The sequence below is a fragment of the Bison bison genome, unplaced genomic scaffold (genome assembly GCF_000754665.1).
Source record: "Bison bison bison isolate TAMUID 2011002044 unplaced genomic scaffold, Bison_UMD1.0 scf7180017864491, whole genome shotgun sequence".
NCBI classification, from domain to species: domain Eukaryota; kingdom Metazoa; phylum Chordata; class Mammalia; order Artiodactyla; family Bovidae; genus Bison; species Bison bison.
The window spans coordinates 1,350,137-1,375,866 of NW_011495050.1; the positions used below are offsets into that span (position 1 = coordinate 1,350,137).

Sequence of the window (25,730 nt, forward strand, 5' to 3'; positions counted from 1 at the left end):
GGGCGGTGCCCCGACAGCTGGTGGTTGTGTCATCGTGTCAGGACCCCACAGCGTGATGTTTAAGTTGACTTGATGTGTGCAGATGTTTGCGTGTGAATAGCAATTGATTGAGAACCGGTAGCTATTAGGTCAGGCTTGGAGAAACTCAGTTCACAGAGGAAATTTTTATCAGCCTGGGCACAACAGTAAGATGGTAGAACGGAAGTGTCCTGCTGAAGACTTAGGATGCTTTCTTAGAGAACTCATAGTTTATCACTTTGTTGGGAAATCTAAAAAGCCCCAATAGTTGGACCTGAAGAGAATTTTGAAATCCTTACTGTTCATTTTGGTTGTTCCTTATCAAAGTTGTAAAGTTGAACATAAAAAAAGAGGTGAGGAGGACTGCTAGGACTTCAAAATGATCCATGAAAGATTTATTAAAACAACTCAGCCAGCTGCTAGCAGACTGAAAGTTGTCACTAGTTTGAAATCAGTAGTTTGAACATGTATACGTAAATGATAGACTGTTAAGAACAGAGAGGACCTTCAATTCTTATTTTACCAGTAAGGAATTTGAATCTCAGAGAGGTTAAGTGGTTTTCCCAAGATCATAGCAACTCTTGAAATATGATCTCAACGAAGGAAAAGGAAACTTTAAGACAGTAGATTTAGGAGCCCTTGAAAATACCTTAATCAAGACGCTCTCAAACCTTTCCACCAGTCCGCTGGAGCCACCAACAGGTAACTCCCTAGAAGACAAGGAGTGGAGAGGAATTTTTTTTCCCCTCTGCCTGCATTCATCAACTTCAGCTGAAGTCTTGTTCTTGTTGTTTAGTTGCTAAGTCGTGTGCAACTCTTTTTCGACCCCATAGACTAGCCTGTCTGTCCATGGGATTTCCCAGGCAAGAATACTGAGTGAGTTGCCATTTCCTTCTCCAGGGTACCTTCCTGACCCAGGAATCAGACCAGTCTCCTGCACTGGCATGCAGATTCTTTACCACTGAGCCACCAGGAAAGTCACAGGGCTTTGGAGCCAGTTTTAGCCACTAGAGTCTTCCTGAACCCTGAACTGAAACTTGTGACTTCATTTCCATCAGAGTGTTCATTTTGTGATGAAATGGAAAGGGACTGGTTAGAATTTGTATGAAATGGGAAATCAAAGCTGGGCAGGAACCCTCTGGTCTTCTTTTCAGGATGAAGGCCAAAGTGATCAGTGGAACCAGTGTTCACCTTGCTAGAAGGTAGGATAGCTAATTTGGAAAGGCTTTGCGGTTAAGACTTTATACTCCCAGTGCAAGGGGTGTGGATTTGATCCCTGGTTGGGAAACTAAGACCCTACATGCTCCAAAAAAACGTTGAAAAGAACCTTTGAAACGTGGTCTCCTTACTTCAAGGATTGTGTTGGAAGAGTTTTATCTGCTAAACTTGCTGGTAGACTTATGTTGGAAAGAACTTCTGCCTTTAAACCTGAAGTGACTGGGAAAAATTAGGAAAGAGTGTTTCTGGGTAAGATTTTAGAAGAGTTGTAGAATGCCGCATAAAAGAAGAACGTGAGTTCACACACTGTACTTCAAACGAGAAATACCAAGAACGTGCAGCTGGGTTGGAACTGGAAATGGGTGTTAATTTCTGCTCTGCTTCTCCTACCAAACAAAGCAGCAATGTTTTTTTTCTGCCTCTTATTTGCTTGGACCCAAGTGGTACTAAGATGAGAGTGCCAAATATGTGATGAGGATATTAGGTAATGAATATAAGAACCTCTCGATTCTTAGAAAGGGAGTGTTTTTAGAATAATGTGTTATATTTTAAAAATAACTATATTCAAGAAAATTATTTGAGATGGACTCCCCCATTAGTACCACATACGTACTCTCTTTTCTGTCTTTACTGTTTTGACTACCCTTTAGTACTTGTATTGATTAGTTATTGAGGTGTAACAAACAACACCTCAAAACACCAAAAAACAGCTGTTTATTAGTATAGCTCATGCACCCGTGGGTCATAGAAGGTCAGCTCCTCTAGGTTGGGGATGTTGGTGGCCCTGCTAATGCTGGCTCAGCTTAAGCATGCATATCAGGGTCTCCTGGAGCTCTGCTTTAGACTAAGTTTGGCTGAGGAAGTTCAGCTGAAACAGCTTTGCTCCATGTCTTTTATCCTTCTGAGACTGGTGGACCGTCTCAGGCACCTTCTTTCCATGGCGATGACAGAGGAGCAAGAAGGGCGTGGGAATCATGAGCTCTGGTGGTCTATGTTTTACTAGAGTCAGGAGCTGGTACCCTGTTACTTCTACCTTATTCTACTGGCCATATCAGGTCACATGGCCAGACTTGACCAAATCAAGTCACAATGAAAGAAGGAAGCCTAGCTCACTGCAGAAAACAGGACAGAGGCAATGGATAGAGGTAGGGTAAAGAATTAGGGCCATGAATGCAGTCAAACACAGCTCTTGTTAACATCTGCTATAGTATCCATTTTACTTATAAGTTTACTTAGAAGTTTGTTTCTGTTCTGCTAGAATGTGAGCTCCATGAGGGCAGGAATTGTTGTCTGCATTGTTTGTTGCTAATCCTCAATATCCAAAACAGTGGCACATTGTAGATGCTTAATAAGCCTTGGATGAATTTTTAAGGACGTTTATATTAATTATTTGGCTTATATATGAAGCCCAAATTCCCTGGGACAGAATGTGATTTTATTAGTTTTTCCTTCATCTTCTGATTTAAAGATCATGGTTTGCATTTGCTCACAGTGGAAACTGCTGTCTGTTTGGAATAAACATTATTTAAGTTTTTTAAAAATTTCCAGATTTCAAAGTAGTTTAACATTTGTCTAGAACATATAAATAGGTACTATGTAAAAGTTGATTATTAGATGGGCAGAAAATTGCAGGAGAGGGAGGATTTTACATATGTTTTGGCAAAGAAAACATCGCTTCTTCCGATGTGAGAATACTACTAATAAAAATTTCAAACTTTCAGAATTTGAATCTGAAAAATTACCAAGATCTTTGAATTCAAAGTGCTCCAAAATGTGTAGGGTACAGGATAGCTGTTGTCATTGTTCAGTCACCAAGTCGTGTCCGATTCTTTGTGACCCCATGGACTGCAGCACGCCAGGCTTCCCTGTCCCTCACCATCTCCTGGAGTCTGCCCAAGTTCATGTCTGTTGAATCGGTCATGCCATCCAACCATCTCACCCTCTGTTGCCCTCTTCTCCTTCTGCCTTCAATCTTACCCAACATCAGGGGCTTTTCCAATGAGTCAGCTGTTCGCATCAGGTGGCCAAAGTAGGTACAGGATAGTACTTACCCAGATTATCTTTGTTGGCCTTTTGGGGCCATAGAAATTCAATCATTTCTTTCTCCTCTCTACCCCTGTTTACCCTGTCCAGAAGACATAGGGCAAAGGAATTTTCTTAAGGTCATGCATTAAAGGGGGATTCCTGTGCAATATATTTTTTAATTTCCTTGAAATTTGAATTTATGCTGCCACTTTTTGACTGTGGCAGATGATGTGGTAGAAGATAAAGTAGGTGTTAATGCTTAGTTATATAAAAGGGAGCTTTGCAAATGTCCATACTTAGCAGCAGGTTAATTTGGGACTCCCATCAGAAACTCAGGTCTTGGACACTGGAGTGAGTGTCTGAATTGTCATCATGTCAGGTGACTAACTCCACAGACATACAGGTGTTAGTTAGACCTGAAAGCTCGATACTAGGTGGATCTATAATTTTCGAAAAGACAGGAACCTGGAAAGTTAGGGGCTTTGAGACATCCTGAATTATAGTCATTTCTTTCTCTGTCTCCCTCCCAACCCCCTCTTGTCTCTACCCCTTATCCCCTCCACATTACTCAATAGAGTCCCCCACAAAATGACTATTGTGTTATAGATCTATAAGTTGTGAATATTTCTCAGAAAGGTTTTACTTACAAATTTATGATTAGGGGCTTCCCGGTGGGTGCTAATAGTGATAAAGAATCCTCCTGCCAAAACAGGAGATTCAGGAGATGCAGGTTCAATCCCTGGGTCAGGAAGATCCCCTAGAGAAGGAAATGGCCACCCACTCCAGTATTCTTGCCTGGGAAATCCCACGGACAGTGGAATCTGAAGGGGTACAGCCCATGGGAACGCAAAGAATCACCTTATTAATAGTGAGACTGTAAAAACGCACACTTTTTTAGTTTAACTTTGGTCTTTTGGGTTGCAAATTTGAAGATTTAGAAGTTTCTACATTCAGCAAACAAGAACCTGGTGAGCTACAGTCCATAGGGTCGCAGAGTCAGACATAGCTGAAGCGACTTAGCACAGCACAGCACGTTCAGCAAACATTCATCAAAGGACTCCTGGCTGCACTAAACACAAGTTGATGAAGCCCTTGGCCCTGAGAGAGCTCAGAAACTTGGGGAAGATGTGCAGGTTGATGGGCATTTTCAGCACAGGGGGATAAAGGCTGTGGTTGAGCAAGACTTGGGGTGGGAGCTCAATGGAGACAAAGGAAGCAAGCTAACATTGGTAACTGAACAATGTCTTCCGATTTGCGGAAGTTCTCTTGCAGTCATCTCCTCTCGACCTGGCAGTTTTCCTACCTGCAGGCTGGGACAGGGTATTATCCCCATGATGTTCAGAGGCGGAGACAGCGAGAGCTATACTCTTTGTCAGGGGTGAACCAGCCTTCACACTTGCATCCCCCGAGGCTCTTTTTTCCAGTCTCTTTCCATCTTGGTTCTATTCCTGCCCCCTCTCTCTGCCAGGCTTGCATGGTTTCCAGAAGTGTGGTCTGGTCCAGACCTTGCATCCCTCAGGTGTAAAATGAGTACATGGTTCAGGATGATTCCTGAGACCTTGCGTCCCTTTGTGGTTACTTTTCAGTTGCAGGGTCCTATCCGCCTCTTTGAGGCCCTGTGGACTGCAGCACGCCAGGCTTCCTTGTCCTTCGCCATCTCATGGAGCTTGCTCAAACTCAAGTCCATTGAGTCGATGATGCCATCCAATCATTTCATCCTCTATTGCCCCCTTGTCCTCCTGCCCTCAATCTTTCCTAGCATCAGGGTCTTTTCCAATGAGGGTCTTTTGCATCCCTAACTGTCTAAAATTCCAAGAATTGTTGGTTTTGTAGTCAGTCTGAGGAAGTTTGATGTGAAAGTCCTGTTAAGTTTTTATTCGTGTTTTGCAAAACCCTTTGTGGCAAGTTGGTCTTAATTTAAAAAAAAAATACCTGTTTCAAGATGAAGACATTGAGGAAGTAGCACCCTGCCACTTCTCTGTGGCCCCATAGTGTCCTGGCAGGGTCAGCATTCACGCTTCTGGCTCCTGAGTTTCTGATCTCCTATGCCTCTCTGTGAAATGGCTTTCCTCATACCTCTTAACTTTTATTTTACTTCCTTTTCTAATGGGTAATGTTTAAAACTCTGTTCTGTTATTAAATGTCCTAAGTGACTTCTTGCTCTGAATGTTTTCAAGTATGTGTGTGTGTGTGCCTGTGTGTGTGTACTCCATAATTTGTTCATTGCTCAAAAGAGAAGCTGCACCCTGAAAGTTGGAGAGTCAAACATTTACTTGCAGACATATTTTTAAAAACTTTTTTATTTTATATTGGAGTATAGCCTATCAACAATGTTGTGATGGTTTCAGATGGACAGTAAGGGAATTCAGTCACACATATACACATATCCATTGTCCCTCAAACTTCCCTCCCATCCAGGTTGTCACATAACACTGAGCAGAGTTCCATATGCTATACAGTAGGTCCCTGTTGGCTCTCCATTTTAAATATAGTAGTGTATACGTGTCCATCCTCAACTATCTCCTCAACAAATTCCTCAATTATCTCCTCCCCCCATTCTTCCCCTTGGCAACTGTAAGTTCATTCTCTAACAGATATATTTTAAAATATTATTTTATTTTGAATAAATTACCCAGAACAATAGTATACATTCCAAAATGACATGTGTAAATATTTTTAAGTTTAAGCTGATATTTAGTGATTGAGGAATTTCATATATAAAAGTCTGGGTGTATGACTTTTCATGAAAGTCAGATCTGGCAACTTAGCCCAGATTTCCTATTATGTCACCATCAGTCTTGCCTTCTCTGAGTTCACTGTGGACTCACCAGACCTCCTCCCCTCCCCCCTACTCCCAAGCCCTCACCACTGATAGCTCGGTGAGCCATTTCAATCCCTGGCTGGCCTGCTCACCTCAAGTGTTTGTATCTTAGATAGCCCACCGACACACAAGGGAGCCTGGTGGACCTGGGGCGGACCTGCTCTGTGGCAGCTGATGGCGAGAAGGCGTCTTTCACCTGCACTATCAGGATGAAGTGGGTGGAGTCAAACAGGAGGCCCAAGAGGAAAATGCCAATCAGTCAGGAGGAAAGCTTGGGATTGGCGGGGTTATTTGTCCTTTGGACAACAAGCAAGCAAACAGCAGTAACAAATAAAATGGGGAGACCAAGGGAGAAAGAAAAGAAGAACAAAATAGGGCTTGTTGAAGGACAAAATGTACCAATGAGAGCAAACTGAAGCAAGACACGAGATGATGAACATGAACAAATGTATTATTATTATTATTAGGCTTGCAGGATCTCAGTTTCCTGAGCAGTGATTGAACCCCAAGCTGTGGCAGTGAAAGTGTGGAATCCTAACCACCAGGCCACCAGGGAATTCTCCATGAACAAATTATTAATTTCCTTAATTATCAACCACAAAATGGGGTATCTTCCTTAAAGGGTAGTCGAGAAGATAAGAGGCAGTATAATTAAAGACTTCACCACAGTGCCTGGACTTTGATAGATGCTAGACGACAGAGTGATAACTCACGAGTGTCAGTGTGATGGCTTCACCATATGCTCTAGGAAGTAAAAAAATACATCACTTTTTCTGGATAAAATTCTATTTTTAAATAAAACATCTGTACTTTGGGGAGGCTTTGACAATAAGCTTTTGAATATGGCAGCGTTTCTCTTCCCAGTTTCATGGGGGCCTCCTGGTCCCACAGGTTACACAAGGCCTACAAAACAGGCACCTACACAGTCAGGGTGACATCTGGAATTCCCAAAGTAAGTGACTTCCCCATTCTCCTCACTATGGCAAGGGTTCTGGCTGAGCCCCAACCTGGGTTCAGAGTTTGGCTGTGTGTGCCCCCGACAGGGAGTCAACAGCTATTTGAATGGCTTTATTTGATGGCATCAGGCTGTTCACAGCTATTCTGCTTCTCTTCCTTCCAAGCAGATGGTAAGATTGTACTTTCCTGTTGCCTTGAGTTTGGGCACACCCGTGACACTTTGGCTGATGAAATGCATTTAGAGGTGGTTTGTGTCACATGGAGCAGCTGCTGGACCGCAGAAGCCAGGGGAGCATGTTAAGATGATACCTCCAGCAGCTTGGTTTCCTAGGCAGCCCAGTTGAGCAGAGGCACCCCCTGACTGCCTGCACTGAACACACAGGAGGCTCAAGGAATGCAATACCTTCTCTGCTACTCCACTGTTGATTTTGGTTTATTACTGCTGCATAACATGGCCTATCCTTACTGATAGAGTTGATATTCTAGAGCCTTTTTTTTTTTTTTAGGAAAGAGAGTTTTTGTTTGTTTCTCTTTCTTCTTTTACAGAGAGAAAAGGAGTGATGAAAACAAGGACGATGGAAAGAGATAGCCTTGATGTGTATCTATTCTCCATCTAGGCCCTTGACCTAGTTGGAAGGCCCCACTGGAGAAAGAAGTTGAGCTGGAAGCTGAAAGAACCCTTCTTTAGGTGATTTTCAGAGAATCTTGCCATAAGTTTTCAGGCCTGAGTGACAGAGAGGTGCCCTGAAATCAGCAAGAGGCCATGCTTGCCCTTCCCCGGCCCCTCCCCAACCCAGGACCCAGCAGTGACATGACATCTCATGCACTGTGGTTCTGGGAAGGTCTTGACATGGCCTTTCTTTGTCCCACACTGGGGAGCAGCAAAGGCAGGTATGACATCCTGAAGCAACAGCAGGAGCAGGGAAATGTGGGTAGATTTGAATGGACGTGCCTGAGGCATCACTCTGAAGGCTCCCAGAAATAACCGGGGGAGATTTGGGAGGAGCGGTAGCATCCTAGCATCACACCAGGGATGCCAAGAGCCACAGTCATTTGAAGTTAATATTAGTAGGACCTCAAATGGATATTCAGGCTTGGGAGGTGTGTGGACAGTGAGTCGGCTGCTTTGGTTCAGCTGGCCCTGAGGTCTGGCTACCCGCTGGTTACAATACACACCCACTGACCTTTCTGACCACTCACCAGCTTTTCATTCTGTCATTTTCCCATGTAAGCTACTTTGTAAAAATCCACTAAAAACTGAAGTATAGTTGATGTATAATATTATATAAGTTAAGGTACACATAGACTACTTTGATCTGGCCTTATAGATCCGTGTGTATTTTTTTCAGAGTCAAACTGATGCATGAAATATTCATTCCTTGATGAAGAAAACCAAACTGTCTGATATTATTTTAAATACCACTGTAATTTCTAGACTTTGTTACAGGACTAATTTTCCTTTAATTTTCTTTTTTATAAAAAAAAAAAAAGAATTTCTTTTCAGGCGAGAGTTTGGGAAGCAGTTTGCTAAACTAAACTGAAATTTCCTTATCAAAGAAATACCTTTAGGAAGCCAACATATGTTCCTAAGGGAGATTTGATAATGAGTGAAGAGTGTTTTAAAGGAAGAAATAGAGAAACTGCTATAGAAACACAGATATCTGTGTGAGTCTGATGCAAAAAATTAGAGATTATTTTATTATAATTAAACTTAAACTGGGTTGGGGGAAGTTCCATTTTAACACTCTTTACAAATCCACAATTTCAGTCCTACCACCTAGGGAATGTTATTAACAGATTGCTCATACCCAGATAACACAGGGGGTTATCTGCCCCCAGGAGGTGACCTAAGAGGATTGACTGTTTCTCTCTCTCTCTCTCTCTCTCTCTCTCTCTCTCTCTCTCTCGGTTTTATTATCTTTGTCCCTGTCTTTAGGCAGCAGCAAATTTCCTGATGACACCTGCAGTGGTGAAGCCGGCTTTGAGAAACCGTTAATTCTTCTCCATCTGCTTAGATCGATGGCTCAGGCAACCCTGGGCATCACGATCTTGTGCACAGCAAAGCCATCTTCCTCTTGAAATATAGTGCAAAAATCTGGGACAACATCAACATGGAAAATACTTTTATTCTGTGTGTGTGTGTGTGTGTGTGCGTGTGCGCACTCTGTCGTGTCCAACTCTTTACAACTGCGTGGACTGTAGCCTGCCAGTCTATATGTGGAATTCTCCAAGCAAGGATACTGGGTTGCCATTTCCTACTCTAGGGGTCTTCCCGACCCAGGGATTGAACCAGCGTCTCTTGTGTCTTCTGCACTGGTAGGCGGATTCTTTTACCACTGAACTACCTGGGAAGCCCTATTCTCTTTATAAGCAGTGGCACATTATCATACTTGTTAATAAAGTCACATTTCTTTCAGATATTATAACTTAAAATTTATAGCCTTCTTTCAAATATATTAATACAATTTCTCACCCCTAAATGGTGAAGTCCTAAGTCTTTCTCAAGGTCACCAATTAGAAGCAGAAATGGAATTCAGACTTAGGATTTTGTGCTCCTTGATTGTCCCCCTCCTCCCTTAGTTTGGGGACATTGGTAAATGATTAAAGGGGTGATGTTTTCTATAATACTTTTAATGCTTCAACACTGTTATTTTGCTTTTATAGAAAGGATTACAGAGAAAAATATTTCTCTTTTGATGTACAGTACAATGGTATGCTACCAGTGCGTGAATTGCTCTATTTCCCTGAATAATAGCTCTCTTTCTTAAACTGGCAAAGCAAGTCTGTGTCTCTATAAACCACCCTACAAATTCATCCAAAAATCTAGTTGCTGAAGAGCCTATATAAAGCAGAAAGCTAGGATCTGACAATTTAGGATAAAGAATATTGAGAGAAAAGTAAATAGTTGCCTTTAATTAATCCAAACCCTCCCTTATTAGTTTTAAAGAGAATGGTAATAATAGGCTATCAGCAGTAACCTTACTGAATGACTATTCTGAGGTTGCGTGTGGCACTCAGCCTGACACTGATCTGCTGTCATTTAATGCTCACAATAACCCCATGACGTTAGTACTATTTTAGCCCCATTTTACTAGTGAGGAACTGAGGTTTATAGAGCTTGTGCAACTTGTCCAGGTTTTACAGCAAGCAAGAAAGCAGCTGAGTGGTATTTAAAACATACCATTGCTTTTTACTCTTCTAACTTGAGGAAACCTCATTTCTGGAAAAAGAAATTTTTTCCACACACACATAAACAAATTTAGCCAACACAGAAATGAGTTGAAGAAACCAAGAGACCTATGTAACCGATTTCAGCTTCACTTATTGGAACCTGGCTTCAATGGAGACTTATTAATCTTGTCAATTTCCTTGGAAAATTAATTTGCTTTGCAGCAAAGCCTTAGGACTATGTATATTAAATATTGCAATTAAGCTAGACCTAGTCTACATTTAGCCGGGCACAAATTGTATAATTTAGAGGGAAAAAACAGTAAATTAAGATGAAGCAACATGAAACATTTTTCATTTAAAGAAAAGCTAACAGCTCAATATATTATTTTTTTCTAGCTATGGGGGCTTGACCCTTTGGGGATGTTGAAAGGAAAGGAATAATGGAATTGATTGAAGAAAGGGAAAAACAGCAACGTGAAAATGGTTGTGGCAGATTAGATGGCATTATAATGCCTGTCATGACTTCCTCCTGCCAAAATGAGATTCATTAAAGAGAACTCTTAACTAAATTAAAACTCTTCTCACCAATATCCTCCCCTCCAGATGTGAACAGCAGACTGTGGCCTGGTTAACAGGACTGTGGGTAATTCGTGAAAATATTTCATAACATTTTAATAAGAGGAAGACAAGAAACACTGAGAAACATTTTATTTACTTTTAACCCCAAATGAGGAAGACAGCTGACTGACTGATGACTTCTTACATCAGGAATCCATAAGGAGACAGGGAGATGTTGTCTTCATGAGAGGCGATTGCTCAGCTGCAGTCATTCGGTTCCAGTGCCATGCTGTGGTTGTTGCCTGACTTACACACGGGATGAAAAGATGGTTTTGAGAGTGGCAGTGAGGAGGAGCAGTTGGCTCAGGGAGCATCAATTCTTTGGGTGAATTGTGTTCTTTTCTGGACTTCACCGGGATCATCTATACTCTGGGAAACAGCAACAACTCCTCCTGTGGGCATTTTAGTTTATGGAACATGGTAGAAAACAGAACTGTCCATGTCAAACAAAATATACTTCCAGTTCTCTTTTATTATTATTTTAAATATTTGTTTATTTAGCTGTGCTGGGTCTTACCTGTGGCATGTAGTATCTAGTTCTCCGCTCAGGGATCGAATCTGAGCTTTCTTCATGGGGACCACGGAGTCTTAGCTACTGGACCACCAGGGAAGTCCCTGTTTTCCTGTTTTTTTGAGAGAGCTCTCAAAAACTTCCTGGGTGGCTCAGATGGTAAAGAATCTACCTGCAATGTGGGATACCCAGGTTCAATCTTTGAGTCGGGAAGATCCTCTGGAGAAAGGAAATGGCAACCCACTCCAGTATTCTTGCCTGGAGAATCCCATGGACAGAGGAGCCTGGCGGACTACGGTCCATGGGGCTGCAAAGATTGGACATGACTGAGAGACTAACACCTTCACTCAAAGGGCACGTTGGATTATTGGAGCTGCTAAATGATGCAGCTCCCGCCCAGGGTGGCAGGTGCAGTTCTGCTCCTGGAAGAAGATGGTGTAGGTCACTCATCTTGTGTTTCATTTAACTCTGAGAGGGTAGTTTAGAGTTCCTCCCTCTGTCACCTAAATCCCAGGGAATCAGAGTGTCGAAGTGAATCAAGGTACCATTTATTTCTTTGAATCTTGAAGAATTTTTAAAAATTAATTAATTGAATTTTCCTTCTACTTTTACTGAGTTGACATTCAGCACTGTATATGTTTAAGGTGTACAGCATAGCGAATTGACTTACGAGTGTGTGAGTGTGTGTGTGCATATGTTAAGTCTCTTCAGTCATGTCTGACTCTTTGCGACCTTATGGACTCTAGCCCACCAGACTCCTCTGTCCATGGGATTCTCCAGGCTTGGATACTGGAGTGGATTACTATGCCCTCCTCCAGAGGATCTTCCCAACCCAGGGATCAAACCTGCATCTTTTATGTCTCCTGTGTTGGCAGGCAGGTTCTTTACCACTAGCGCCACCTGGGAAGCTTGATCTGACTTACAGACATCATGAAATGATTATCACAGTAAGTTTAGTGAACATCTACCATCTCATCTCATCTCATGGCTGTGAAATTAAGGAAGAAAAAAATATTTTCCTTCTATTGGGAACACTCAGGATCTACTCTCTTAACAATCTTCATGTATAACATACAGCAGTGTTAATTATATTTATCCTGTTGTACATTACATCCTAGAACTTATTTATAACTGGAAGTTTGCACCTTTTGACTGCCTTCACCCAGCCCTCTCCTTTCACCAGGTCTCTGGCCTCTGGTAACCATAAATCTGATCTCTTTTCTTATGAGTTTGTTTGTTTGTTTTTGAAGCGTAATTGACCTACAATATCATGTTAGTTGTTGTTGACCATCTTTTCATGTGCCTGTTGGCCATATTTGCTTGAATCTATTACTAGATCATGAGCTCCTTAAAAGCAGGGACACAACTTGTTTAATTATATTCTCAACTTCCAGTTTAGTGCTGGCTCATAACAGGAACATAATAAATATTTTGAATGAATGAATGAGTTTAGATCTGACTGTAAAATGGAGTTCAGTTCAGTTCAGTCGCTCGGTTGTATCTGACTCTTTGCGACCCCATGGACTGCAGCACGCCAGGCTTCCCTGTCCATCACCAACTCCCGGAGTTTACTCAAACTCATGTCCATCAGGTTGGTGATGCCATCCCACCATCTGATCCTCTGTCATCCCCTTCTCCTCCTGGCCTCAATCTTTCCCAGCATCAGGGTCTTTTCCAATGAGTCAGCTCTTCACATCAGGTGGCCAAAGTAGTGGAGATTGTTTCAGCATTAGTCCTTCCAATGAATATTCAGGACTGATTTCTTTTAGGATTGACTAGTTTGATCTCCTTGCAGTCCAAGGGATTCTCAAGAGTCTTCTCCAACGTTCAAAAGCTCAAAAGCATCAAAAGTAAAGCGGAGGAGGCCACTTTTTTCACTATCTTGGAGGATGCTGCACTCAGGCAGGAGGAAGGGGTGTGCCTCTTGCAAGGATAGAGTCTCACGCTTAGGAGACAAGTGTGTCCCACATGTGTAGGAGGGGGAACGGAGGTGTGGAAAGGGCTGCTTTGCTCACCCTGTTCAAGAGCTTAGAAAAGGAGATACTTGTGGTTTTAAGTTTATCCTAAAGCCAACCTGGGGCTGAAACTCCCATTTGGAATTAACTATTTTTACTGAACTTCAGAAGCTACTAGGAATATTTTTCTTAAAATACAGATTTCTACTCAAGACTAATTAAGTCAGAAGCTGGGATGGTGATACCAAAGGGAATGAAAACTTCAGAAAGTCTCTAATGTGTAGCCAGAGTTGGGCCATAGTTCCCGTCCAGTGGTTTTGAGCTCTGTGGGTGTTAGAATCACTGGTGAATGTTCAAAATGTGTAGCTGCTTGGCCCCACTTCCAGATGTGGGATTCAGGAGGTCTACTGGGCTCACACTTCTATATTGACACAGGGTTTGGAAAAACATCAAGGGCTGAGAGAACTCCTTGGCTGATGGTTTCACTGTTCTAAGAACAGTCTGAGGTGCTTGTTGGGAACACAGATTCTGGGTCCTCCAGCACCTACTGTCTTGACTCTAACAGAGGGGCATGGGTCTTGCTATCTTTAAAGGTGCTCCAGGTGATTCCCAGGATTAGGGAAACATCACTCATTCTGTGTTTCTCAAAGTGTGGCTCCCAGACCAGCAGCATCAGTACCACGTGGGAATTTGTTAGAAATACAGGTTCTGGGGCTCCACTTTACATCCCCCAAATCAGAAACCCTGGGAGGAGAGGCTTCCCCGGTGGTTCAGTCATTGAGAATTAGCCTTGCAATGTAACAGTTTCAATCCCTGACTTTGGAAGATCACATATGCCTTGGGGCAACTAAGCGTGAGCTCCACAACTAAGCTGCTGAGCCCTGGAGCTGCAAGTTCTGAAACCTTCGAACCCCAGAGCCTGTGCTCCACTACAAGAGAAGCCACTGTAAGGAGGAAGCCCTGGACAGTAACTAGAGTAGCCCCTTCACTCACTGCAACTAGAGAAAGCCCACTCATAGCCAAAAATAAACAAATATTTTAAAAATATTTGTATGGGGAGGGAGGAGGGAGGAGGGTTCAGGATGGGGAACACATGTATACCTGGGGCAGATTCATTTTGATATTTGGCAAAACTAATACAATTATGTAAAGTTTAAAAATAAAATAAAATTTAAAAAAAAAATTAAAAAAAAAAAGAAAGAAAGAAACCCTGTGGGTGGGACCCACCTCTCTGTTATCTCACAAGCCCTGCAGGGGATTCCAGCACTTCTAAAACTTGAGAACTACTGCTCTAGTTCCTGTTTCTCAAAGTGTGGGACCCAGACAAAGGCATTAGTATTGCCTGGGAACTTGTTAAAAAATGAAGTATCTCAGTGTCCCCGCCCCAGACCAAATGAGTCATAATCTACATTTTAAAAAGATCCCCGGTGACTCCTATGCACATTAAAGTTTGAGAAAGTGAAGTCGCTCAGTCGTGTCCGACTCTTTGTAACCCCAGCGACTGTAACCCACCAGGGTCCTTCGTCCATGGGATTTTCCAGGCAAGAATACTGGAGTGGGTTGCCATTTCCTTCTCCAGGAAGTCTTCCCGACCCAGGGATTGAACCCAGGTCTCCCGCATTGTAGGCAGACGCTTTACCATCTGAGCCAGATAAATATAATTTTGCTGTGGGAATAGAAAAATGTAAGCTCCTTTAATGAGAAGCAGAACCAAAATTAGTAATATGTCTCCCTTTAAGAACAGAAGTGACTTTAAAGAGAAATTAGGAGGCAGATCATTTAGAGCTGTATTAATAATAATAAATAAATCCCAGTTTTGTATTATTAATTGGGTTAAAGAATTCAAGTAAGATTAAATGTAAAGATATTCTAACTCCATCCTGTATTATTCCTTTCCGTAGTGTTTCCTAATTCAATATAGGGGCTATCAAGTTGTTTTACTCCACAGTCTGACTCTATTCCTTTGGAATATAAATTTGTGCTGTGTGTTTGTATACATACACTCATACACATGTATTAATGTATTAGTCAGGGTTCTTCTACAGTTCAAAATCTGTAGGGAAGACTGGCAGCCTAGAAATTTCAGCAAGAATTGACACTGAAGTCTCATCTCCAGTCTGGAGACAGAATTTCTTCCTTTTTGGAGGATGTTATTCTTTTTCCCTTAAGGCCTTAAACTGACTGGATGAGAGAGTAATATAGAAAGAATAATCTATATTAATTAATTAATCTTCACATTGTAGAGACTAATCTATTTTACTCAAAGTTTACTCATGTAAATGTTAATAACATAAAAAATATCTGCATAGAAGCATCCAGATTGGTGTCTGACCAAACTACTGGGTACCGCAGTTGAAGCTGTAGACACATAAAATTAACCATTTATATTCATAAAACCTATCTTTGAAACTTCTAGTCATAAAATATGGCTAGAATTAGAGCTAGTGATAATTCACTAGCTTTTGTCACTCATTTTAATTGCAATTGAGCTCTGAGTTTTTCTTCTGCCCCCCTCACCCCAACTTTGCATTAAACTTCTGTTCAGACAATATAAACTCTTAGTGCAACCTCTTTGCTGTTACAATGGCTCATACTTTGTTAATAACAAATTTGATTTAAATAAATAATTTATGACAGTTGTAAATTTTTAAAAAATGAAGTCTAGTTGATTTACAAAGTTGTGTTAGTTTCAAGTGTATAGCACAGTGATTAGTCATATATATGTGTGTGTGTGTGTGTGTGTGTGTGTGTATTCTTTTTCAGAGACAGTTGTAACTGAAAACAGCCTGTGGATAGTCATTTATTGTCCACATTGCTCTTTTTAGGGGTTTAAGTCAACTTAGCCTGAACCCACTTTTCAAGTAAAAAGTCCTTCTTACTCTTATTTTAAATTGCCAGTCTAATTGCCTCACTTCTCCATTTGCCTCCACTTTTGTGTCCAAGTGTTTAGTTATGGCCCCAGCTGTGCAGAAAGATAAATTTGGACTAGACAAAGGCAATGAGATAGCCCTCTTGGTGATTGTCATCTATTAATTTTGAGATCTTTTCCCTTAGCATGTTATTTCTTTAATGAGATAAGTGATTTCTATATGAACGCATGGAGGTGATTTTGTATAAGAAGACTCTGAAGATACTGTGGTTCTGCGTGGCCCAAAGAAAGAAGAGAATGTCTGTGTGTAGTCCCGCGCAGCTCCCTGGGTTTGGACTTTGGCTTGTCTGAACTGCTATGCAGGAGAGACAATCTAGAGGACAATGGAGGTAGGGATGACTGGTACCAAAATCTTGCAAAACTGTTCAAATGACAGCGAGTCCACAGATGCCTTTGGCCACCGTTTAAGGTGAATGACTTCCCTGGTGGCTCAGAGGTTAAAGTGTCTGCCTGCAATGCTGGAGACCCGGGTTTGATCCCTGGGTCAGAAAGATCCCCTGGAAAAGGCAATGGCACCCCACTCCAGTATTCTTGCCTGGAGAATCCCATGGATGGAGGAGCCTGGTATGCTACAGTCCACAGGGTTGCAAAGAGTCGGACACGACTGAGAGATTTCACTTTAAGGTGAATGATGGTTCTAGGTGGGATGCTATGGCAGAAACTCATCTGATAAAGGAACAAGGAGGCTTTGTTGGAAGGTAGCACAGAATTGAAAACCGTCTATGAGGCTGAGGGGGCTTCCCAGGTGGCACTAGTGGTAAAGAATTCACCTGCCAGTGCAGGAGACTAAAGAGACACTGGGTTAGAAAGATGCCCTGGAGAGGGGCATAGCAACCCACTCCAGTATTCTTACCTGGAGAATCCCATGGACAGAGAAGCCCGGCAGGCTACAGTCCATGGAGTCACAAAGAGTCGGACACGACTAAAGCAGCTTGGCACACAGCATGTATGAGGCTGAGAGCAGCTTCAGGCACTCGGGGCTGGGTTATCCCTTGTTATCTTCTCAGGCTTTGCTGTAAGGTAAGTGGGGCCTGATGCTGACTGAGCTGAGGTCAGGTGAGTGTCACTCATAATCAAAGAGGGAGCAGGCTTTCTCACCTGCCTCAGCAGAAAAATCTCTGTCGAGGACTTCACTTGGCCCCGGGACTTCACTTGGCCCCGGTTGTGTTCCACGCCCATCCCTGGACCAGTCACTAAGACAGGAAGAGGGTCCTGTGACACTCAAGCTGGGGTCACGTGTGTACATTCTTGAGGAAGGGGGTTCGGGTTTGTTTCTAGGGAAAGTGGAGACAAAGTGGGCTGGGCAGATAGAAACAAAAGCTATTGGGGTTAACCAAGAATTAATTTACTTATTCATGGATTTTAATAGCTCTGTTGGAAGCCCCTTCTGTGAGAAAGATCTCCTGCTCGTCTGTAAAGGGGTTTTCAGCGTTTTGTTGTGTGCTTCCCAAGGTAGCCATTTTCTTCCATGGAGGGTTTTCATGTTCCATCTCATATTTATTTATTTTCTTTGGGGAACTCTTGCTATGATAACAAGATATTTTATTTTGTATACATTGAAGTTCTATTTGGTGATGGTATTGTATTTATCTTATATGTGATATAATAGTTATTTTAACAGTTTTGTAAGTAGATACTCTTGTACTTTACTTAACCAACCCTGTTGGACACCTATATTATTTTTACTTTTTCCTCTTATAAATGTGGCAGGATGGAGTTATCTTTCACCTTCAAACCCATCTTTCCTTTCTCTCATCATCTTTTGTGAGAGAAGATATTTTGCAGACAGAGTAGAGACAGATTCTGTTGAATAATACTTCAGAATTTTGCTAGGGGAGGTGGTCAATGTGAGGAAGAAAAAGATTTGTTTTTCCAGTAGATGTTCTACTCTAAAGAATATTAAAGTCCATAACTTCTCCCAAGAAGCATGATGAGAACCTCCTGCAACCCCTCAGGTTGGAGAAACTAAGGACTTTGTGGAAAATGCAAGAAGGAGCAAGTATGATGAGGGGAAAAAAAGGAAATTAAAAAAAATTTTTTTAGCTTTTTATTTTATATTGGAGTACAGCTGATTAACAGTGTTGTGATAGTTTCAGGTGGACAGCAAATGGACTCAGCCACATATATGCACATATCCATTCTTCCCCAAACTCCCTTCTCATCCAGGTTGCCACATAACATTGAGCAGAGTTCTCTGTGCTATAAAGTAGGTACTTGATGGCTACCCATTTTAAGTATAGCAAAGGTGTAAATGTTGATCCCAAACTCCCTAACATCCCTTTACCCCTTCCTTCCTAAAAAGGGGAAAATGTCTAAAAAGATAAAGAAGTGGGGAGAACATAGAAAAAAGAGGGTCCTGAAAACTTATCCATGGAAAAATCTGGAGGGATAGTAAGGGTTATATAAGTTATAAACAATAGAAATCAACTGTGGATAACTTGAGCATTGGAGAGGTATGGATAAGTCATGGGATTTAAAAATAAATTCATGAACTAGACTCAGAGAGGGCACTTATGAGAGCAGCTCTACCCTGGGCTATACAGTAGGTTCTCGTTGGTTACCAAGTTTGTATACAGTAATGTGCAAAGTAGTGTCATTTCCCCTGGAGAAGGAAATGACAACCCACTTCAGTATTCTTGCCTGGGAAATCCTATGGACCAAGGAGCCTGGTGGACTACAGTCCATGGGGTTGCAAAGAGTCGGACACGACTGAACGACTGAGCACATACACATATGTGAAAAAACTGTACATTTAAAGAGAAAAAGCATGAAACCAAGGAGAAATGTACAATAACTTAGTTTATGTCTTAAAACTGTGAATGCAATCAAATACTTTTATACAAGAGTGATAATGTATTTGATAGCTATAGGTGGAAAGATTCTACCTTTTCAAGATAGTGAAGATAGTACAAGATATTATAAATATGACAGTTTTAAAAAGAAAAATAACCTTACTATATGTAAGAAAAAGAATACATGATTTCTTTGAAATAAAAATATGTATTCAGTGGTTTTACTCTATAATCGAAGCTGTTTAAAACAATAACCATTAAATTGAAGAAGAAGAAAAAAAAAAAAAAGAGCAGCTCCAGAGACCTAGGGAGCAGGAACCCACGAACAGTCTTCTGGGATAGACTCAAGGATAAATTAACTTCAGTTACTGGCTTACCTGGGTTTGGTCCAAGGATTCTTGGAAAGTCACACCGAGTCTCGGCACAGTGGTGGGAGGGTATTTCTCAAAGCAAACTCAAAGTGTTGGTACCAGAAAGAAGGGGCATGGATGTTGTCCAGGCAAAAACAACAGTCGAGGAAAAACAAACACTGAGCAGGGTGCTCGTGCCTCACTTCTCCTTTGATTTTGCCTATAAAAGCACAGATCACTCTCCCAGAAAGACATTCCTTTACTTCCTACTTCTATGCCTAAAATTGTTTCAATTGGCAATTTGGGCCTTTCTTGCCCTTGAGCCCTAATGGAAAATTGCTGGTGGGACCCCCTCTGTCAATGCCCACATGCCTTGGGGAGACAGATTCAGAGATGGTTATATATATATATTATATATATAATATATATATATTTTTAGTGAAGTATAGTTGATTTACAATATTGTGTTAATTTATGCTGTATAGCAAAGTGATTCAGTTATACATACATATATATATATGTTCTTTTTAAAAAAATATTCTTTTCCATTATGGTTTATCATAGGATATTGAGTATAGTTCTCTGTGCTATACAGTAGGAAACTTGTTTATGGGATGGTTCTGTAGCTGAGCATGAGAAGGCATTGAGGAAGCCCTGGACAAGTCTCCCCATGGCAGATCCCAGATGGCCTCAGACTTTCCAAGCTCGTAGAGGTGGGAGGAGGTGCAGGTAGGCCTAACAGCCTGGTTTCTGATCTCCAAGGCCAGCATTTTTACTTTGATGTTCCTGGTTGTGATGGGTAATTTTATGTGTCAATTTGACTTGGCCTTGGGATATCCAGATAACTGATTAAATATTACTCTTGGTGCCTATGAGAATGTTTAGGCTCCCCAGGTGGTGGTAGGGGTAAAGAACCGGCCTGCCAATGCAGGAGACAAAAGAGACATGGGATCCGTCTCTGGGTTGGGAAGATCCCCTGGGAGAGGACATGGAAACCCACACCAGTATGTTTGCTTGGAGAATCCCATGGACAGGAGCCTAGTGAGCTACAGTCCATAGGGTTACAAAGAGTCGGACATAACTGAAGTGACCTAGCATGCATGCACGTGAGGGTATTTCCAAGAGAAATACATGAGTTGGTGGACTAAGTAAAGCAGATGGCTCTCCCCAGTGTGTGGGGGCATCATCTAATCTCCTGGGGGCCTGAAGAGAATGAAAAGGCAGGGGAAATTTGAATTTGTCTCTCTGCTTGACTGCTGAGCTGGAACATTGATCTGGGACCTCCTGGTTCTCAGGCCTTCAGACCTGGACTGGAATCTACACCACTGGTTCTGGCTGTAAGGCTTTCCAGCCACACCGTCAGCTTTCTTGGGTCTCCAGGAAGACGGTGTGGGACTTCTTAGCCTCTGTAATATTATGAGCCAATATCTCATAATAAATAAAAAATATAATCTCCCACTGATTCTATTTCTCTTGAATACTCTGATAAGTACACTAGTCGTTACAACTTCAGACAGAAGGTTGTGCTCCATGGATGTGTTTTTGCAGAATTTGAGAATCTCTGTGATAAGTAAAAGAATAATTAAATCAAATAGTTGGAAGGAAAAATATTATTGATGGTAAGGGGGAAAGAATGGGACAGAAACATTTCAAGGGAAATCTTAGATTTAGAATGTGGCTATTGATGGGACATAGGAGTTGGTGATGGACAGGGAGGCCTGGCGTGCTGCAGTTCATGGGGTCGCAAAGAGTCGGACATGACTGAGTGACTGATCTGATCCTATCTGATCTGAAGGCAAGATGCTGCAGGCAAAAAAATGAAGCTCTTTATAACTTAAAAAATGTTTATTTTAAAAATTATTTATTTCTTTATAATTTTAGCTGTGCTGTGTCTTCGTTGCTACATGTAAGCAGGGGCCACTCCCTGGTTGTGGTGCGTGGGTTTCTCATTGCGGTGGCTTCTCTTGTTGCAGAGTACAGGCTCTAGACATTCGGGTTTCAGTAGTTGCAGCACGCAGGCACTAGAGCAAGGGCTGTTGCCCCTTGGCATGTGGGATATTCTTGGATCAGGGATGGAACCGGTGTCCCTTGCATTGCAAGGCAGATTCTTAACCACTGGACTACCAGGGAAGCCCGATGGACCTCTTTAATCCAGAGGCAGATTGATATAAGCACAAGATAGAAATGAGTGTCCACAAATCTAAAAATAAATGATACAAATGAACTTATAAAGCAGTAAGAAACTCACAGACTTAGAGAAAGAATTTATGGCTGCCAGGGGGATGAGATAGTTAGGGAGCTTGGGAAGGTCATATACACACTGCTGTATTCAAAATGGATAAACAAGGACCTATTGTATAGCATGAGGAACTCTGCTCAATGTTATATGCCAGCTTGGATGGGAGGCAGGTTTGGGGGAGAGTGGATACCTGTATATGTATGGCTGAGTCTTTTTGCTGTTCATCTGCAACTACCACAACATTGTTAATCAGCTATACCCCAATACAAAATAAAAAGTTTAAAGTTTGAAAAAAAAATCAGTGTTCACAGAGAAAGTTCACTTTTTGATACATATTTTGTCCCCCCAAAATCCATAAAACACTCTATTGTAGTTCAGAAACAAAGAGTGGGGGTTAACTATAAACACAGATCCTAATAGAAGTGAGGACCAAGAATCAGGCAAAGGCAGGCTCAGGCTAAGTGTCTGCATACTCCAGACTCAGGTCATTTCAGGGTGAAACAGCGGGGAAAGACAGATGAATGGGATGTTGTCTAGAAAACAAAGGGGAGAGATTTAAAGGACTATAGCCTGTTGGTTTAGAATCTACATAAAAGACAATTAGATGATGTGGCTATCAGACACAGCCAGAAACTACAGTTGCACCTGTTCTTTAGTTTTACAAACTTGTTTAAAAATGGTATACTGAAAGAGTACAATAATAAAAAAAATTAGCGCTCTCTGTTACAATTCCTTAAATTAAATTTAAACTCTGAAGTTCTCAAGTTCTGAAAACTAAGGTTAAAATTTTGTTTTCAGTTTTCATAGAAAGAGAAAAGCACACAGGTGATTTGGAACAGCTGAAGGGGTGTACTAGCCTAACCGTGCAGCCACAGAGACCACATAAGAGCCAGGACTACAAAGGATTAGAAAACTTTAGATGTGGATGGTATGTAAAAATCACAGAATCTACTCTGAACTGACCTAAAGTTTTTTTGTTTTTTTTTAAACTTTACTTATTATCCATTTGGCTGTGCTGGGTCTTAGCTGCAGCATGTGGGATCTATCTAGTTCCCTGACCAGGGATTGAACCTGAGCCCCCTGCACTGGGAGTGCAGAGTCTTAGCCACAGAACTACCAGGGAAGTCCTATTTTTAAAAATTTTTTTCCCATTTAGTATGGTAATTTTTTCTGCTGCAGAATTAAAAAATTTTTTTTATCGCAGCATACTTGATTTATAATTTGTGCTAGTTTCAGGCGGATAGCAAAGTCATTCAGTTATACATCTACATATTGTTTTTCAGATTCTTTGATAGGTCATTACAAAATATTGAGTATAGCTCTCTGTCCTTTTTGGTTGCCTATTCTATACAGTGCTGTGTACATGTTAATCCCAAACTCCTAACTTATCCCTTCCTTGTCTTTCCCTTTCGGTAGCCATAAGCTTCTTTTCTGTGTCTGCTGATTACAGGCAGCTTTTTGGTTCTCCTTTCACATACACTCTAGTGCCCAGGACTTAGGAAATAGTCATTCTGGATACTTCTTAACGTTTTCTCTTCCTGATCCTTAATTTTGGCATACAGCAGATGTTTCCATTATCCCAGAGTAGTGTCCTATGATAGGATGGGAATGGAACAAGTGCCTAATAGGATGAGCAAAAAAGAGTGAGGGTAACTTGCTTGCCACGTCTTGATCTTTCCCCACTTGCCTTCTTTTATGATTCTACTTCTTGAGTCTTCGTTTAGAGTTCAGTGGAAAACTCCCAAGTGAGAAGAAGAATTCTTTCCCATCCAGAACTTTTTCCCATCCAGAAATAGTAAACCACTTTCTATCTGTGTTATTAATACAACTTCGGCATCCCCCATCACACAAGCTCCCTACCCACGCCTCCAAGGATTCTTCTTTGCACCTGGAAATTGTTACTTGCCTGAGCCTTGAAGTGTTCTTCTCCCTAACATGACCTTGTTTGTGAGTACTCTAGTATAAGATATGTCCATATATTAAAATATATAAAGTATATGAAAGTGAAGTCGCTCAGTCGTGTCCGACTCTTTGTGACCCCATGGACTGTAGCCTAACAGGCTCCTCCTTTCTTGGGATTTTCCAGGCAAGAATACTGGAGTGGGTTGCCATTTCCGTCTCCAGCAGATCTTCCCAACCCAGGGACTGAACCCGGGTCTCCTGCATTGTAGGCAGATGCTTTACGATATGAGCCACCAGAGAAGTCCATAAAGTATATAACGCAAGTATAATTAATTTGCGCACAATATATTGAGTGAGATCATGAAAATAACACATTTCCTGGCATTCTACTAAGATTCCATACTTGCATCATCAGGATGACCATGTTGTTGATGATGACAGTAGTTATGATCTAAAAGCCAGAATCTCCAGTCAGCCTTGTCATTGTCCCACTTTCATTTCCCTTACTGGTGACCCTGACCTCATCTTGTACTTCTGATGCTTGTTGTTTGGGTGAAAGCAAATTAGGTTTTCCCATTTTCTTGGAACCTCAGGGATCCGGCTGAGTTCCAGCCTTTCTAGGTCTTCCTCTGGATTGTATCCTCATCCAGGGAAATGGCTTGGACAAAATCATCCCAGGATTGATGATTTGGAGCAGCACAAATTGAGAGGTAGAAAAGCCTCTCTGATTTATCCCAGAAGAGTGGTTATATTCTCTCTTCATACATCGTAACACTACTTACCTCTTTTTTACTGATGGTTCATTAGCATCCACATGGAACCCCAAAATACACAAACATCACTATAGCCAAGGCCACCACATATCTTGCCTTGTTGTTCTTAAGAGCTCTTATCTCTGCTTATTTTTTACTATGTGTCATTTATGGGTTGTCTGTCCTCCCAGAATAATATAAGCTTTGTTTTATTTATCATCATATTGCTGGCACTAAAACTATATCTGGTACAAAATCTACTACTCAACCCAAATTTGTTGAATAAATTAGTGAAGAAACCCCACATTAGTTCATTAATTAATTAATGAGATTCATGCCACAGTCTGTGATTACCTCCTTGCTTATTTATCTGGTATCTTGTTTATTGCCTAGGTAAGTGAGAAATAAAGCTTTGTGGCGAGGGGGTGGGGGGGTGGTTGTTAAGCCACTGATTTTTAGAGTTTTTCTTTTTAGGACTTACTGTAACTTTAACCAAGATTATCCCGACTAACACATATATAAAGCCAGAGCTTGAAATTTGTTCTTTGGCCATGGAATTGAACAAATTTAATTGATATAAACTAGGATTTAGGCCTATGGTTTTTACCTAATGGTTTTATTTTCTTTTTTGTTATTAGAATACTCATCCTGCACTCCTGGCCTAAAAGCAAAAGATATAAACCCTGAAAATGTTCTGAATATAAATTAGATTTCTTCAGATATTTGCTGAGCTTGAAATGAAATATTTCAGTTTAGTATGCTATCTAGATTGTTTCTATTGTAAATTTGAATTTCACCTAACCCATAGTTGTTTATAATTTCTAAATGGGAACAATTAATTCCCTTAGAGCTGGAGTAAGAAACAAATATTTGTGCTCTTGATGGGGGGGATCTTATTTTTAGGCTGACAGATGCAGTGATGGTAAATTTGAGGAAGAGAGAGTGCTGGAGTGAAGTATGTGTTTCAGATTTTCCCAAGCTTTCTAGGCTCATGGTTATAGTCAGCTCAGTTATTTATTCTTAGGCCAAAAATGTATAAGGTTTTAGATTACTAAGTAGTTAGATCCAAAGTAATTTACTGACTGTAATTTGTATGTGTTAGTCGCTCAGTCGTGTCCGACTCTTTGTGACCCCACAGACTGTAGCTCGCTGGGCTCCTCTGTCCATGGGATTCTCCAGGCAAGAGTACTGGAGTGGGTTGCCGTCTCCTTCTCCAGGGGATCTTCCCGACTCAGGGATCGAATCCGGGTCTCCTGCCTTGCAGGCAGATTCTTTACCTTGTATGGCACCCTACAAGTGTTCTTGTGTTTTCCTCAAAAGTTTAAAATGTCCTGAGGGATTCATCTGATTCACTGTGGTGACCCGGGGTTCCTCAGCACAGTTTGGGAATTCTAGATCTCTGACTTGAGATCTAGAATTTGATCTAGATCTCAAACTTGAGATCAAATTCTACATCTCTGAACTTGAGATCT

The 25,730-nt window shown here is 41.4% G+C and overlaps 1 long non-coding RNA gene across 1 annotated transcript; it reads left to right on the forward strand.

Moving 5' to 3' along the window:
• The first annotated feature begins 1,179 nt into the window (after positions 1–1,179).
• On the forward strand, positions 1,180–9,133 carry LOC105005421. The gene is made up of 3 exons (XR_827318.1): positions 1,180–1,220; positions 7,586–7,727; positions 8,976–9,133. It is a non-coding gene; the product is annotated as an uncharacterized LOC105005421 (long non-coding RNA).
• The last annotated feature ends 16,597 nt before the right edge of the window (positions 9,134–25,730 follow it).